The following is a 17,877-nucleotide window of genomic DNA, read 5'->3' on the forward strand; positions in this document are numbered from 1 at the left end:
GCCGCAACCCAGAGATACGACGGCGTATCTGGAGATACGCCGTCGTATCTCGTACCTGAATCTAGCCCAGAGTAAACATAAAATGAACTCAGATGACTCTTGCCCTGGTCAGATATATTTAGTATGTTTCTTTTCACCCACAATGGACAGTCCTTTCCCTAAGGTTACAAGAGATCCTGAAAACCGTGTTCTCAGCGCTCTGGTGTCCTGCTTTTACTTGGCACTGAAAAACATAATCACCCTAAGCTCCTGCCACTGATTTAAAAGCTTGTCTCAGCTCCCAAGGTGAATCTGTGTCACTGTCAGATCCTGACGCCCTTTCTTTGCCTCCTTATTTTTTTTATAGGCTGCTTTATATGCGCTGATAAATACAAGTCTGTGTATGATAAAGTTATGCAGGAGAGAACATAGTTTTCCATGCAACAATGGATGAAAATATCCGAAAAAGTATAAATGAAGAATAAAAAAAAAAGATGAAAATATCAGCAGCAACTTGACGCAACAAAGGATAAAAAACATTTGAAAACAGTATTTAATAAAGGGTCACTATAGGAATTATTTTTTTTCTTTAAAATAACAAACATGTTATACTTACCTCCACTGTGCAGTTCGTTTTGCACAGAGTGGCCCCGATCCACGTCTTTGGGGGTCCCTCGGCTGCTGTCTCTGGTCCTCCCCGCAAAAACTCACCACATTCATGCGAGAGAGCTCGCATGTTGGTGAGTCCTTGCAGGCACTATCCCATGATACAGCTCACTGTATCACTCGGCCCCGCCCCTCGGCGCGCCACGTCACTGGATGTGATTGACAGCAGCGCCAGCCAATGGCTGCGCTGCTCTCAATCCATCCGCTCTAGCCAATCAGCGGCCAAGCTGAGCGGCGAAGAGGATCTCAGGACCGAGCGTGGTACTTTCGAGGGGTCAGGTAAGGCCTCTTTCACACGGAGCGGACCGTTTTTGTGTCCGTCGGCTCAGCGGGGATCCTCCGTAATCCCCGCTGAGCTGTCGGCGGACAGGGCGGTCCCCGCACACTATGCAGAGACCGCCCTGTCTCTCCTCCGCTCTCCCCTATAGGAAATCGGATGAAGACGGACCGTCTGTCCGTCTTCATCCGATCCGTTCCGCCGGACGGAAGAAAAAAAGGGTTTTCTTCCGTCCGAAAAAACTACGGATCCCGACGGACGCGGATGGTTGCGGACGTTATCGGATGCTCCATCCACTAACGGACGCGATCCCATAGGGATGCATTACAAGTCCGTAAACGGACGAACGGTCCGCTAATGTGAAAGGGGCCTAAGTGAAACGGGGGCTGGGGGGGCGGCATCTTCAGATGTTTTTTCACCTTAATGCATAGATTGCATTAAGGTGAAATTTATTTTTTTCGTTTACAACTCCTTTAAGAAAAAATATGGGCGTTGTTTTTAAAACACATTGCATTAGCAAACTAAGTACATTAGCAAACCCAGTTAGGCTCCATTCACACTAATGCGTTTTTTGATGCATTTTGCAGAAATGCAGGGACATTTTTTAACATGGTTTCCTATGGAACATGTTCACATCAATGCTTTTTTGTGCCTCTGCGTTTTTGGAAAGGGTCAGGGACTTTTTTTCCTGCAAAAAGCAGCGTTTTGCATGCAATAGAATTTAATGGACCTGCATCAAAAACACGTTTTTTTACCTGTTTATAGATGGTTGTTAAAGGAAATGTAAAAAAATAAAAATTACTGGCTAAAAAAACGCAAGTCGCGGTAAAAACGTACGTCAAAAAACGCAGCAAGCACCGCAAAAAGCATTGCAAAACCCTCAAAAGCAACATGCATAGGTGTGAATCGAGCCTCAGGGGCAAAGAGCTACTTTAAATTAGCAAGCTTTTGACAAATACAAATACTGATCTTCTAGCATCCTGGCAAGAGGTGACATCCAGGCATAAGTGATGGCGTTAAAGCTAAAGCCCCGTACACATGGGCCAAATGCCTGGCGACTTAGGCCGGTTCATTAAAAACTGACTGACATTCAGCCCGTGTGTATGGCAGCTGGTCTGACAGAAGCCAGCTTCCGTTGGACGAGCATGCTGGAAAACCAACAGCTGACAGGCTCCCGATCAGCGCTCACAGCCAATCACTGAGAGAACTGATCGGAGTGTTTTGGGGTGGCCCTCTCGCTTAGCGGGGGAGATCGCTGTACTAATGTTGGATCGTTAGTACAGCGGATCCGACACTTTTTTTTCCGCTGGGTTGAAAGGAAAAAAACTCATAGGTGTACGCTTATCTAACAGAGAAGAGCCGAGATCCTGATGATCACGTCTGATCTCTCAGGTGTACCAGTTTATGAAGCTGAGATGAGGAGCGGAGAACATGTTTTTCACTTCTCATCAGAGGACACACCCTTCTGTCATTCACTTTTACACAGATGACCAGTTTATGAAGGTGAGATCTGAAGATCTCACTGGCCATCTCTATAAAATATCTCCATACAGATTCTCCAGCCCAGAGGTGGAGAATATGGGTGAGAAGCTGCTGTGATGTGAAGGAGGGTTCTTTCTTCCTAATATCAGCAATAACAAGCTTAAAGGGGTTGTAAAGGTACATGTTTTTGCATTCTATGCATTAAGGTGAAAAAACATCCAAGGATTAGCGGCCCCCCAGCCCCCCGTTCACTTACCAGACCCCTCGAAAGTCCCGCGCCTTGAACACGCAGGCTTCTCGGCTCATTCATTGGTTGATTGAAAGCAGCGCAGCCATTGGCTCGCGCTGCTGTCAATCACATCCAATGACGCGGCACGCCCGAGTGATACAGTGAGCGGCTATAGCACGGGAGCGCTGTTTTACAGTCTTCCTTATTGTTTCACATATATTTAGCGCTACACTTTTTTTGTCTCACATAGCACGGGAGCCGCCTGCAAGAACTAACCACCATGCTCGCTCACTCGCATGAAGGTGGTTAGTTCTTGCGGGGAGGAGCCGAGACAACCGCCGGGGGACCCCAGAAGACCAGGTTCGAGGCCACTCTGTGCAAAACAAGCTGCACAGTGGAGGTAAGTATAACATGTTTGTTATTAAAAAAAAACAAAAAAAAACATTTTTACCTTTACAACCCCTTTAACCACGTGTCCACAGGAGGACGTCATATGACGTCCTCGACTTTGTGCGGTGATATCTGAATGATGCCTGCAGCTGCATCATTCAGATATCATCGTCTTCAGTCGGCGATTCTGTGCACAATAAGAATGATCAAAGCGGCTGTATCACGGGAGCGTGACTGCAAGAACTAACCACCATGCTCGCTCACTTGCATGAAGGTGGTTAGTTCTTGCGGGGAGGAGCCGAGACAGCCGCCGGGGGATCCCAGAAGACCAGGTTCGGGGCCACTCTGTGTAAAACAAGCTGCACAGTGGAGGTAAGTATAACATCTTTGTTATTAAAAAAAAACAAAAACATTTTTTTTACCTTTACAACCCCTTTAACCACTTGTCCACGGGAGGACGTCATATGACGTTATGACCGTTTTTTAGAACAGGTAGAGGGCTTTCCAGGGATAGCAACCGATGCAGCTAAAGCCGCTTGGCTGTTATACCAGAGGAGCGGGAGGAGACATCCCCCTTCCGCCGCTCTTACCGGGCCTCCCGTTCCACCGGGAGACCCGATCCGCGATGCGCCACTTCCCGGCTCCTAGAGACAGACTGGTACAAACCCGGAAATGGCTTTGTTCCAGTCTGCTGAATATAAACACGGAAGCGACGTCACTTCTGGTTTACTCAGGTGCCAATGGCGCCAGTTTAAAAAAAAATACAGTATTCAGAATCGCCGTTTTTTAATACTTTGAAGTGCAAAGGAGGGATCGGGGGTCTTTTAGACCCCTATCTCTCCATAAAGAGTACCTGTCACCACCTATTACTGTAATAAGGGATGTTTACATTCCTTGTCACAGCAATAAAAGTGATCAAAATTATAATTTTTTTAAAACACAATGTAAAAAAATAAGAAATGTTTTTTTTTTAAAGCGCCCTTGTCCCCGCGAGCTCACATTATACAAACAAAATAGCTAATTTTACCTAAGTTTCGTTTTTTTTTTTATACGTGAAAGTGTCTTTTTCCCCCACAAATACTGTGTGACATAAAATATTGCAACAATGGCCATTTTATTCTCTAGATGTTCTGCTAAAATATATATCTGGGGGTTCTAAGTAATTTTCTAGCAAAAAATACGGATTTTAACTTGTAAGGCTGGCCATACACTATATCATTTTCTTGTTCAACTTTCCTTTGGATTTACCAAAACAATATAATATGAGGTCAAACCTAAACACTTTCTATTTGTATGCAATCAGGCAGGCCCTTCCACTACATAGTTGAAGGTAAATCTAAGACCCCTTTCACACTGAAGCGTTTTTACAGCGTTTTAGCGTTAAAAATAGCGCTGTTAAAACGCTCTCCATGCATCTCAATGGACCCTTTCACACTGAGAACTGCAAGCAGCATCTTTGGAGCAGCTTTTGGGCGCTGAAAAAAAACGCTCCAAAAACGCCCCTCTCCATTGAAATGAATTGAAAGCGCTGTAAAAACGCCTTACCCTTTCACACTGAGGCACTGCAAAAACGACCTAAAACGTTAGGGTCTTAGCGGTGCTTTACCAGCACATTGGGATTGCAGATGAGGCAACGCTCGAAAAACACCCCAGTGTGAAAGGGGCCTAAAAGAAATTGAATAAGAAAATTGTATAGCCAGCCTCAACAACAAATGAGAAAAGAGAATAGAAAATAGGCTTAGTGGTGAAAGGGTTAAAACTCGGCGGCTCTGTAATCACACAGGTGTATCAGGAGATCACAGGCAGCCCCTCCTTCTTCTACTCAGATCTCAGGTGTTCTCAGAGGAAAAACTTCTCCTCTCATCTCCTTCTGAGAACAAATGTTCTCCACTTCATAAACAGGGTGCCAGAGGGGAAGATTTTTCTCTGAGAACTGAAATGAGATAAATTATCAATGTTTGATAAATATACACCAAAGTGTGTACCAGGCTTAACCCAGGATCCTTTGCTTCAAAGACACCTTATATACAGTGAATATAAAAAGTCTACACACCCCTGTTAAAATGTTAGGTATGTAGCTGTGTTCAGATATAAAGCGGAACTCCACCCCAGAGTGGAACTCCCGCTGATCGGAACCCTCCCCCCTCCGGTGTCACATTTGACACCTTTCAGGGGGAGGGGGGCACAGATACCTGTCTAAAGACAGGTATTTGCACCTACTTCCGGCCACACAGTCTTGGGCAGACTGCGGGCATGACGTCACCTTCCGTCCCCCCCCCCCCCGTTGTTTTCTGGGAACACTCGGCTCCCAGTACACAGCGGGAGCTAATCGGCAGGCGCAGCGCGACTCGCGCATGTGCCGTAGGGGACCGGGCAGTGAAGCCGGAGCGATTCACTTCCTGGTTCCCTCACCGGGGATGGTGGTGGGGGCAGCAGAGTGACGAGCGATAGCTCGTCCTCTGCTGCGGATGGCGCTGGACTCCAGGACAGGTAAGTGTCCTAAAATTAAAAGTTAGCAGCTGCGGTATTTGTAGCTGCTGGCTTTTAATATATTTTTTTCAGCGGACATCCGCTTTAAGACCCCTTTCACACTGAAGCGTTTTTACAGCATTTTAGCTTTAAAAATAGCGCTCTTAAAACGCTCATAAAACGCTCTCCGTGCATCTCAATGGACCCTTTCACTCTGAGTCCTGCAAGCAGCATCTTTGGAGCAGCTTTTGGGCGCTGAAAAAAACGCTTCAAAAACACCCCTCTCCATTGAAATGAATTGAAAAGCGCTGTAAAAACACCTTACCCTTTCACACTGAGGCACTGCAAAAACGCCCTAAAACGTTAGGGTCTTAGCGGTGCTTTACCAGCACATTGGAATTGCAGATGAGGCTTCGCTCGAATAACGCTGTAATAACGCTTGAAAAACGCTCGGATAACGCTGTAATAACGCTTGAAAAACGCTCGGATAACGCTGTAATAACGCTCGAAAAATGCCCCAGTGTGAAAGGGGCCTAAGCAATTACATTAAGGCCCCTTTCAGACGTCCGCTCCGCTCGTCCGTTCATTACAAGTCCGTTTACGGACTTGTAATGAATCCCTATGGGATCGCGTCCGTTAGCGGATGGAGCATCCGCTAACGTCCGCGACCATCCGCGTCCGTCGGGATCCGCTTTTGCGAACGGAAGAAACCCTATTTTTCTTCCGTCCGGCAGAACGGATCGGATGCAGACGGACAGACGGTCCGTCTGCATCCGATCCCCCATAGGGGACCGCCCTATCCGCCGACAGCTCAGCAGGGATGACGGATGATCCCCGCTGAGCTTTGGCGGACACACGGAGCAGACACAGAAACGGTCCGCTCCGTGTGAAAGGACCCTAAGGCCCCTTTCACATTGGGGAGTTTTTCATGCGGTACAGCGCTAAAAATAGCGCTGCTATACCGCATGAAAAATCATGCCCTGTAGTCTTCAATGTGAAAGCCCGAAGGCTTTCACACTGAAGCGGTGCGCTAGCAGGAACGCTCCAAAAGTCCTGCTAGCTGCATCTTTACCGCGGTATAGGAGCGGTGTGTTCACCGCTCCTATACCGCGCCTTCCCATTGAAATCAATGGGAAAGCGCGGTAATACCGCGGTATTAACCCTTTTTTGCCCGCTAGCAGGGGTTAAAACCTCACCGCTAGCGCCCGAATATCGCGGTAAACATGATGGTATAGCAGCGCTACAAATAGCGCGGCTATACCGTCACCGCGGCTCGACGCTGCAATGTGAAAGCAGCCTTAAACTCATGTTAAATAGGAGTCAGTACACACCGGCCATCAAAGTGCCTCTAATTAACCACAAATTAAGTTCAGCTGTTCTAGAATTTTAAATATTACCAAGTCAAGATGTGTCATGCTGATAGACTCATACCCAAAAAGACTGAGTGCTGTAATAAAATCAAAAGGTGCTTCAACAAAGTATTAGTGTAAGGGTGTGCACATTTATGCAACCATATTTCATTTTTTTACTTCCCTCCACCTAAAAGATTTCAGTTTGGGCAGAGCATCCTTCTCAGGAAGATAGAAAAGCACCCCCCTCGAGGCGCATGCGCGGAGGCGTCCAAGATGGCTGCTTAAGCCAGGAGCTCCGCTCTGCCACGGCCCCACGTCAGCCCTAGCACCGGATTCACGGCGGTGCGGGACCTTCTGAAGGGAGGATTCGATAGGGGGACACTCGGTGGAGACCCCCATGTACAGCAGCGTGGTCCGGAAGGGCCTGGAACCGCGCTATTCAGCGCTGAATACACAGGCCGAATCCAAGATGGCGGCCGCGCCTCAGCCACAAACACCTCACGCAGGGGGAAGTGCTGAATTGAGGCAAGTAATCTCCCCAGCCACCCTGAACTTTACACCTATGCCCACCCAAGGCTCCCCAGGCCCCATGTCTCGCCCGCCAGCCACCTCAGAGACCCAGTCAGACCCCTCACTGTCCCCCTATGCTGGTGCTGCACATGAGGTAACTTATGTATTGCCAGGCTCCAGGACCCCCACAGGACATTCAGAGATTGAAATACCACAGAATACAGGGGAACTTTTTTTGAAGTTCTCTGAACTACTTGAACGAGGCCTGGCCCAAACAGCAGTTAATATTACTAGGGAAATACATGCTGACTTCCAGAATCTGGGCTCCAGGATGGAGATTATAGAAAATAAATTGGACATCACTATATCTAGAACTAACCAGAACACCGACCAAATACAATCACTTCAGGAGCAACTGGACGTGGCCCTTAATAGAATTGACGACCTCGAGAATCGTTCCAGAAGGGACAATTTCAGGGTGAGGGGTCTCCCTGAGTCCGTTACAGATATCCCTAAAGCTATCCAGGACCTCATCAACAGCATGATCCCCTCCATTGCACCCCACAAGCTGGAGCTGGACAGGGCCCATAGGTCCCTGGGCCCTCTGAGAAAGGACGGATCTCCCAGGGATATCATAGTAAAACCCCATTACTTCTCAGTGAAGGAAGAGGTCATGAGGGCTTCCCGTCAGCAACCCCGCATATCCTTCATGGGTCAGGATATTCAAATTTTCGCTGACATTTCCGCAGCTACCATACAAAGACGCAGATCGCTGAAACCTTTATTGCTGATTTTGTCCCAAAAGGACATCAAATATTGGTGGGGATTTCCGTTTGCCTTAAAATTCGCCTTCAAGGGCAAAACCCACGCCTTCACCACGCTATCTGAAGGAGAAAAAATTTTGCTAGCCTTGAAACTGATCTCGCTGGACTCAGCAATGGACACGTCAAATTTTCCACCAGGTTCATCCAAACGATCCACCCCGGCAAGTCCTTTATCCCCCACCTGGCACACAAGCAAAAGCAGACGCACCAAAGATACCACAAAGACCTGAAATAATCATCATAGTGGCCCTGCTCACTGTTCTGGAGTTTCCCTCTGTTTGGTGTTTTTAACGGAGGATATTATACCTGTTAGGTATATTGGTTATGGGTACCCTATCCGTGGCTGGGGACCCATGAAATCCCCATACAGTTTTTTATTGAGACTGTTTTGTTTCCTAGTTTTAGGTTCTCCGCACTGACCGTGATCCGTATATTTTTTTTCATGTATCACAATAGTTTACATTTAGAGTATTATATGATAAGCTATCGTCTCCTGGTTGACTCTAAAGGGTTGATAGGGGCTGAGGCAGTTGCCTTGCGCCTCAGATCATCCCTGGACGGGGACTATGTCACTGTCGGGGTTTGGTCCTGTAGCCCGAGTTAAGGGCTACGTTATTGGTTCGTCTGACGAAGGTGGAACGGATCTTTTTCCCTTCCACGTTCGTTGTGAGGACAAACTTTATATTTTAAAATGTATTATCTCTTCTTTTGTTTGCTCGCTTATCTCTCTTCTCACTAACCTTTTTTTCTTGATTGCCAGTCCGTGCTTGTGTCACCTTGCCCATAGTATTCCAGGCCTCGGCTCGGTTCCTGCTCTGCTCCGCTCTGCTGTCTCCCATGCCTCCATGTTGAAGGGGTAAGTTCCAAATTGCACCCACTTTGTTCTCCCAATGACTTCACCACATAACCCGACTTTGCCGAACTCGGTTAGAGTTGCCTCACACAATGTTCAGGGCTTGAATTCGCCCGTTAAGAGAAGGAAGGTGTTTCATTCTTACCACTCCCGGAAGATGTCAGTCGTTTTATTACAAGAGACACATTTTCCGGCCACTTACACGCCCTCCTTTCTTCATGCACATTATCCACAATTTTTTCTGGCTAACGCCGAGGATAAAACGAGAGGGGTGGCTATCCTTTTCGCGAAATCCTGCAAATTTAATCCGCTCCTGACTCATAGAGATCCTAATGGTAGGTTCCTGTTGGTTAAGGGGGAATTGGATGAACTTCTAGTGTCATTCATCTCATACTACGCTCCCAACAGAGGACAGACCGAATTCTTTAAAACTATGTTTGATACCTTAGAACCTCTCTTGGAGGGAATGATAGTGTGCGGAGGAGACTCCAACATTGCATTCGACCTAAGCTTGGACAAATCCAAACCTATAGCTACAGCATTGACACGCCCATCTAGAGCTAGCTCACACATAGCAAAACTGATATATCAGCATAACCTGGTAGACATTTGGAGGGAACTCAACCCAAACAAAAAGGACTACTCCCACTATTCCCATCCGCACAGATCGTACTCTAGGATTGACCATATATTTATATCTGCTAGACATATTCCCCTGATCACGAAAGCTAATATAACGGACACAGCCCTTTCGGACCACTCCATGGTGGTTTGCTCGCTACAAACTCAAAACTCAAATCCCCACAAATCACACTGGAAATTAAATGAAACTTTACTACACGACCCTAAGGTGGTTTTAGAGATTGAAGGGGCCATCAAGGAATATTTTGGATTTAACAGCGTTGAAGGGACCTCGGCCGAGATATTGTGGGCAGCTCATAAAGCTACCATTCGCGGTAGGATCATCCAGATAGCCTCTAAAAGAAAGAAGGAAAAATCTGCGGAGGTGACGAGGCTTGAGAAAGATTTCTTAACCCTGCGCAGACAACATAAGAAGGACCAAACGACGGTTCAGGCTTCGCAGCTTGACGCCGCTCGACTAGCTTTAAATTTAGCCTTGACGGTCAGGGCGGAACGATCATTAAATTGGTCTAGCGCTAGATTTTATTTACACAGGAACAAAATGAACACGATGCTAGCCACCAAGCTCTCGCCGAGGTTCCGAACGTTTGCTCTGCCCAAGATTAAGACCAGGGACGGGACAACAACCCTTAACCCTAAACGCATACTGCAAGAATTCAAAACCTTTTATACCTCCCTATATCGGGGGTCGGGGATGGCCAGACACCCCGAGGTCAATTCCTTTTTGGACCGGTTAGCGATCCCGAACCTACAGGAGAGTCATGTAGATTTGATGGAGGCACCGATCTCCACAGAAGAAACTATAGAGGTAATTAGGGGACTTAAGGATGGTTCGGCCCCTGGACCAGACGGTTTCTCAGTCCCATATTACAAGACTTTCTGTGAAATCTTGGCCCCTCACCTCACTAAATTTTTTAATTCAAAACGGGGGAGGGAGGGCGGATCCATGCACCCGAATTTGAATGAGGCATTTATCTCAGTCATCCCCAAACCAGATAAGGACTCAGAGCTCGTTGAAAATTACAGACCTATTTCCCTAATCAATAACGATTTAAAAATATTGACCAAGATACTAGCCAACAGGTTAAATTCTTTTATAAACATTTATATCCATAGGGACCAGGTTGGATTCGTCCCTGGTAGGCAGGGTCCTGACCAGGTGAGGCGAGCACTTGATATTATCTCTCTGCTTCAGTCGGGCTGGGACGGGAACCCGCGGCAGGAAGGACTCCTCCTTTCTTTAGACCTAAGAAAGGCGTTCGACTCTGTATCGTGGTATTACCTCTTCGAGATTTTGCGGCGTTGGGGCTTCGGTGAACAATTCCGGGGATTGTTGAAATCTCTCTATTCTGAACCCAGTGCACGGGTCAAACTACAGGGATTTTTTTCGGGCCCCATTAGAATTGCTAGGGGTACTAGACAGGGCTGCCCCTTGTCCCCCCTGATTTTCGCAATAGCGATTGAGACACTTGCTGTTGCGATCAGGTCAGACCCGGATATTAGGGGGGTATCATGTGGTTCCCAAATCCATAAATGCGCCCTCTTTGCAGACGACCTTCTTCTGTATATCTCCTCCCCGATCACCTCTCTTCCAATTCTTTGCAACTTACTGGAGTCTTTCGGGAAGATTTCGGGTTTGCGGGTTAATTGGAATAAATCCCAAGCCTTAAACATCTCCACCCCCCCCTCAGTGATCGATCACTTGAAACCCTTGTTTGAATTCCAGTGGGCCGAATCATCCATTCGTTACTTAGGTATAAACCTCACAACCAAAATTGAACATCTCTACCAGGCTAATTATCCCCCTATATTTCGTAAACTAGAATTAGATCTACAGACGTGGGATCGACACAAACTTTCTTGGACAGGTAGAGTTAACGCAGTCAAAATGACTCTCCTACCAAGGTTACTCTACTTGTTTAGATCTCTACCAATAGCGGTTAAAAAAGACCAACTCAGACCACTACAGAGTAAAATTCTGAAATTTGTTTGGGAAGGCAAGGGTTATAGAGTGGCACAAAATGTCCTATACGGGCTCAGAACACAAGGGGGCCTTGGACTACCAAACCTGTTTAAATACTACCAAGCTGCCAGACTAGCACAATTTTCTGCTATTTTTGCGGAATGTGAAAAACCAGAGTGGATAGAAATGGAGGGGTTGGCGATCCCTAATCTTTCGATAGAGAGCCTTTTCTGGTCTCCCCAAAAAACTAGACCCTCAATACTATCCCCCACATTGTCGCAATCCTTCAGACTCTGGGATGGCCTGAGACACCTTCCTTCTTTGGTCTCGGAGACTAAGCCTTTGACAAGGATCTTTCTCAACCCTCAGTTTCCTACAGGGATGGACATTTCGGCATTCCAATGGTGGCTGGACAAAGGGATCTATAGAATAGGCGACTTTCTGACACCCATGGGCCCACTTTCACTGGAACATTGTGTGAGGACACTTGACTTGCCCCTAACGGAAAGAGCCCGGTACACCCAAATTTTTAATTTCGTGTCATCCTTCTGGACTGACAATTTTAGACACGCAACTCTTACTAGTTACGAAAGCTGGTGTAAACAAATGACGGAACACAAGGGGGGAATATCTATAATATATATAGCTTTATCTGAGGTGTCCACAAAATTCTCATACATGGAGGCATGGGAGAGAGACCTGCGGATGACCTGGGACCTGAGTAGATGGCACAAGGTAGGTTTGAAATCTTTCAAAGGTTTAGTAAATACTTCATTAGCTGAAGCCAACACAAAGGTTCTGATGCGGTGGTATCTGGTCCCCAGTAGGTTGGCTGCGATGTTTCCTACATCTTCCCCGTTATGCTTTCGCAACTGCCAAGCCCAAGGCACGATGCTTCATGTTTGGTGGGAGTGCCCCAGAATCAGGGGGTTTTGGAACAGAATATTTTGCCTTATCAGAAAAGTCACGGGGGTACCGTTGGTGAAGTCTCCGCAGATAGCTCTCTTGGGATCTGAGATCCCTCGGGTCTCCAAACCCATACAAAAACTGATAGCTTTCATGCTCATAGGAGCTAAAACCACTTTAGCGGCGGCCTGGAAGCAACCTAGGGTCTCGTTCTTGGCAGCTAAGGGGAAGATTTCTTGGATCATGACACAGGAAAAAATGGTCAGCTCCATCTCTAATACAAGCGATAATTTTGAGGCCACATGGGAGCCTTGGGCCAGACATGTTGGCGTATCTCTATCGCCGGGTCATGCGCTGTCCCCTTCGGGCACTTAATTAGCCTACTGGCAATCATTCTTTCTCATTTGCTCTATCTTTCTTTTTTCCTCTCTTTCTCTTTCCCTCCTTCTTTTATGCTAACCTTGGTACATTTTCCTCCTCGAGATCTTTGATTTAGTTATCATACTAGTCTGTTAATAGTCAATACTTTCATGGGAGCGCCCTGGGAGAGGGGGAGAGTATGGTGGGGATTGGGAGGTCTTTTTCTTCACAGGTCCCTTGGGAAGGGACGGGTTGTCTAGCGCTCTTTTCCACATTTTGGGCGGGGTCCTAGGTTATCTGGGGTCACAGAAGTCTCTTACCAATACCTAGTTATGCTACCCATTTATCCGACACAGTTTGCTCCCTTTACGGGGTGTCGGATGAGACTCTGTACGGAAAGCGTTGATTGGGTTCCCCGCCCCTCTTTAGCCCAACCTACATATAGTTGAGTAGGGGATCTCCTACGGGGACATCGATTTATATTTTAATCGCTTCCCCTTTATGGTGCTAGATTAATCTAAAATGAAAATTGAAGTTTGTATTGTATCTTCACTATTTATTTGTCGTTGACTTTTTGACATGGAATGTACTGAGAGCTTTATGTTGTACATTGTATTAATTTATTTCTTTATCAATAAAATAAAACATTAAAGTGAAAAAAAAAAAAAAAGATTTCAGTTTGTTTTTCAACTAAGTTGTACAGTTTACAGCAGTGGTCATCAACTCTGTCCTCAGGGCCCACTTACAGGCCAGGTTTGCAAGAAAACTGAAATACATGACAGGTGATATAATTTGCTGCTCAGTGATTGCAGTATTCTAGTCTGCATCTCCCCAAGTAAATACAGAAAATCTGGCCTGTTAGACCCCTTTTACATTGGAGGCGTCTTTCAGGCACTTTAGCACTAAAAATAACTCCTGTAAAAAGCCTCAGCTGCAGTCCCAGTGTGAAAGCCTGTGTGCTTTCACACTGGGGCGTTGCACTGGCCGGGCGTCAAAAAAAAGTCCTGCCAGCAGCTTCTTTGCAGCGCTTTAGGTGCGGCGATTATATGCTCCTAAAGCACCCCTACCCATTGAATTCAATGGGCAGCACCACTGAACCGCCGCAAAGTGCCGCTTTTAACCATTTTTCGTCCGCGAGCAGGGTTAAAAGTGCCCCACTAGTGACTGAAAAGCCCTGCAAAAACTACGTTAAAGCATCGCTAAAAATATCGGCGCTTTACCACCGACACTTGGGCACTGTGAGTGTAAAAGCACTCTTAGTGGGCCCTGAAGACAGGGTTGATGACCACTGGTTTATATGACACATTAAAGGTGGAAAAGGTTCTGAAATGATTTATCTGTATCTCATCACAGAAACCTGACATTTTAAGGGGCCTGTATGTAGACTTTTTATATCCATTGTAGGTTATTAGAGGGCGCATGCGTCCCGCCCCAATTCCATGCGTCTGGCGCTAATTGAGAAAATAGAGAAGCGGGGAGGGCGTGAATTGAGAAGCCACGAATTGGGGGGGTTGCCCTGGGGACCTCTTACAAAAAAAAAGAAATAAAAAAATATATATATACATTAAAAAAGAATAATAAAAAAAAGGGGGGGTAGCCCTCCGCCGGGGCCCTGGGGACGTCTGGGCCCTTTAATAAAAATAAAAAAATATATAAAAATAAAAAAATAATATAAAAAAAAGGGGGAGGGTTTCCATCCGGGCACCTTACAGGTGTACTGCCTGTACCCCCCTGATGGCGGCCCTGTCTGTGGTGTTAGATATTAGAAGGCTTAGCACGTAGCCCCTGATTCCCACATCCTGTCCACCCGCCCTGCTCATTGTGGCCCCGTGACCGGTTACCAAGTCGCTTAAGTGGCCATCGCTCTTCAAAAGGTTGGGAACCCCTGTGCTATAGGCCGGGTGGGAAGTGGTTAAGGTCTGCTAGTATAGAGAACCTATTGTTTTCAATAAGGTTGGGCTTAAGCCACAGACTTGCAGTGAGAGTGAAAAGCAGTAACAGTTGGCATAGCCAGCATGTGTAATGTGCAAATATGTCATAAGCATATACTCAAAATGTATTTAAGCATGTCATAAAGTGAAAAGTTACAGCAGGGGCTGATGTATGTCAGACATTTGTGAACACAGCAAAGAGCTGCACAGGAACTGAGGTTTGAATTAGGGCTGCGGAAATTAACGATTAATTGGTCGATTAATCGTTAATTTCTTTGGTCGATTAAAATTATTTTGATCGATTGACGATCCGCGGAGTGAGCTCCGCGGTCTCGCCCATAGGAAAGGCCGCGGCTTCGGCCTAGCTCCGGAGCCGCGGCGCGCTGACGTCATCATCACCTGCCCGCCTGCTTGCATCTTCTTCCCTTGCGCACGTGTGTCCATCAGCTACTCTGCAGATGGGTCTGCCTGCCTGATAGTCAGGTAAGAAAGGACAACCATCTGTGTGTGGTAACATTATGGGGCAGATGTATATATTCCTGGAGTATGGGGATAGATGTGTATATTAAAGCATGGGGGCAGATGCTGTAATGTACACATCTGCCCCCATGCTGTAATGTACACATCTGCCCCCATGCTGTAATATACACATCTGCCCCCATACTGCAAGAATATACACATCTGCCCCCATGCTGTAATGTACACATGGGGGCAGATGTGTATATTCTTGCAGTATGGGAGGCAGATGTGTATATTAAAGCATGGGGGCAGATGTGTATATTACAGCATGGAGGCAGATGCTGTAATGTACACATCTGCCCCCATGCTGTAATGTACACATCTGCCCCCATGCTGTAATGTACACATCTGCCCCCATGCTGTAATGTACACATCTGCCCCCATGCTGTAATGTACACATCTGCCCCCATGCTGTAATGTACACATCTGACCCCATGCTGTAATGTAAACATCTGCCCCCATGCTGTAATGTACACATCTGCCCCCATGCTGTAATATACACATCTGCCCCCATACTGCAAGAATATACACATCTGCCCCCATGCTGTAATGTACACATGGGGGCAGATGTGTATATTCTTGCAGTATGGGAGGCAGATGTGTATATTAAAGCATGGGGGCAGATGTGTATATTACAGCATGGGGGCAGATGTGTACATTACAGCATGGGGGCAGATGTGTATATTCTTGCAGTATGGGGGCAGATGTGTATATTACAGCATGGAGGCAGATGCTGTAATGTACACATCTGCCCCCATGCTGTAATGTACACATCTGCCCCATGCTGTAATGTACACATCTGCCCCCATGCTGTAATATACACATTTGCCCCCATACTGCAAGAATATACACATCTGCCCCCATGCTGTAATGTACACAACTGCCCCCATGCTGTAATGTACACATCTGCCCCCATGCTGTAATGTACACATCTGCCCCCATGCTGTAATGTACACATCTGACCCCATGCTGCAAGAATATACACATATGCCCCCATGCTGTAATGTACACATCTGACCCCATGCTGCAAGAATATACACATCTGCCCCCATGCTGTAATGTACACATGGGGGCAGATGTGTATATTCTTGCAGTATGGGGGCAGATGTGTATATTACAGCATGGGGGCAGATGTGTATATTACAGCATGGGGGCAGATGCTGTAATATACACATCTGCCCCCATACTGCAAGAATATACACATCTGCCCCCATACTGCCCCCACCACATTTACCAGTGGCTAATGCAGAGTTGCAATGCAAGGAGATCAGCTAAAAGTAGTTGTATCTGTATGTGCGTTAATTAATCGAAATTAGTCGATTAATCGATTAAAAAAAAAAACGATTAATCGAACACAAAAATTTTAATCAGTCACAGCCCTAGTTTGAATGAGTGTATCCTCTCTGTGCAGCATCTCAAACCAGAAAGTACACAGAACCTGGATAATACCATAATAGGAATAGTCCTATTTGAGAGAAAAGCAGATTAAGGTATTATCAGAGAGGTACTGTGATCTCCGAGGTAATAAATACTGGTAAGCATTATACTTACCCATTACTTAGCTGGCACGCAATTAATAATCATGAATATCTGATGCTAGGTCGACTTTGAGTTGATCATATACAATAAAAATTAAAAAAGGCCACAGTGTCACTCTAAAGCATTGGTTCTCAACCTTGGGGTCAAATGATGATTTGCCAGGGGTCACCAAATCCTGGGCTGTTCCTGAAGCCCGCACCTCTTTTGCAGCCACCCAGCAGGGCTGTCCCTGGAGTCCACAGCCACCCACTCAGCCTCTTTGCAGCTGCCCATTCAGTTCACAACATGGCTGAGGGGGCAGAGACTCTAGGTCAGCTGACTGGTGAGCAATGTGAAGTGGGAGACATAGTGAGTAACACTACCTGTGATTATAGTTCCCATTAAAAGTCCCCACTACAGTTCTCAGATCAGCAAATGACCTTGATCAAGAGCACCTATGTTGGCTGAACAGAACTCTCCCACCAGCACTGCCACTCATCCCAACTCTCCCACCAGCACTGCCACTCATTCCAACTCTCCCACCAGCACTGCCACTCATCCCAACTCTCCCACCAGCACTGCCACTCATTCCAACTCTCCCACCAGCACTGCCACTCATCCCAACTCTCCCACCAGCACTGCCACTCATTCCAACTCTCCCACCAGCACTGCCACTCATCCCAACTCTCCCACCAGCACTGCCACTCATCCCAACTCTCCCACCAGCACTGCCACTCATCCCAACTCTCCCATCAGCACTGCCACTCATCCCAACTCTCCCACCAGCACTGCCACTCATCCCAACTCTCCCACCAGCACTGCCACTCATCCCAACTCTCCCACCAGCACTGCCACTCATCCCAACTCTCCCACCAGCACTGCCACTCATCCCAACTCTCCCATCAGCACTGCCACTCATCCCAACTCTCCCACCAGCACTGCCACTCATTCCAACTCTCCCACCAGCACTGCCACTCATTCCAACTCTCCCACCAGCACTGCCACTC

The sequence above is a fragment of the Rana temporaria genome, chromosome 9 (assembly GCF_905171775.1).
Source record: "Rana temporaria chromosome 9, aRanTem1.1, whole genome shotgun sequence".
NCBI lineage: Eukaryota > Metazoa > Chordata > Amphibia > Anura > Ranidae > Rana > Rana temporaria.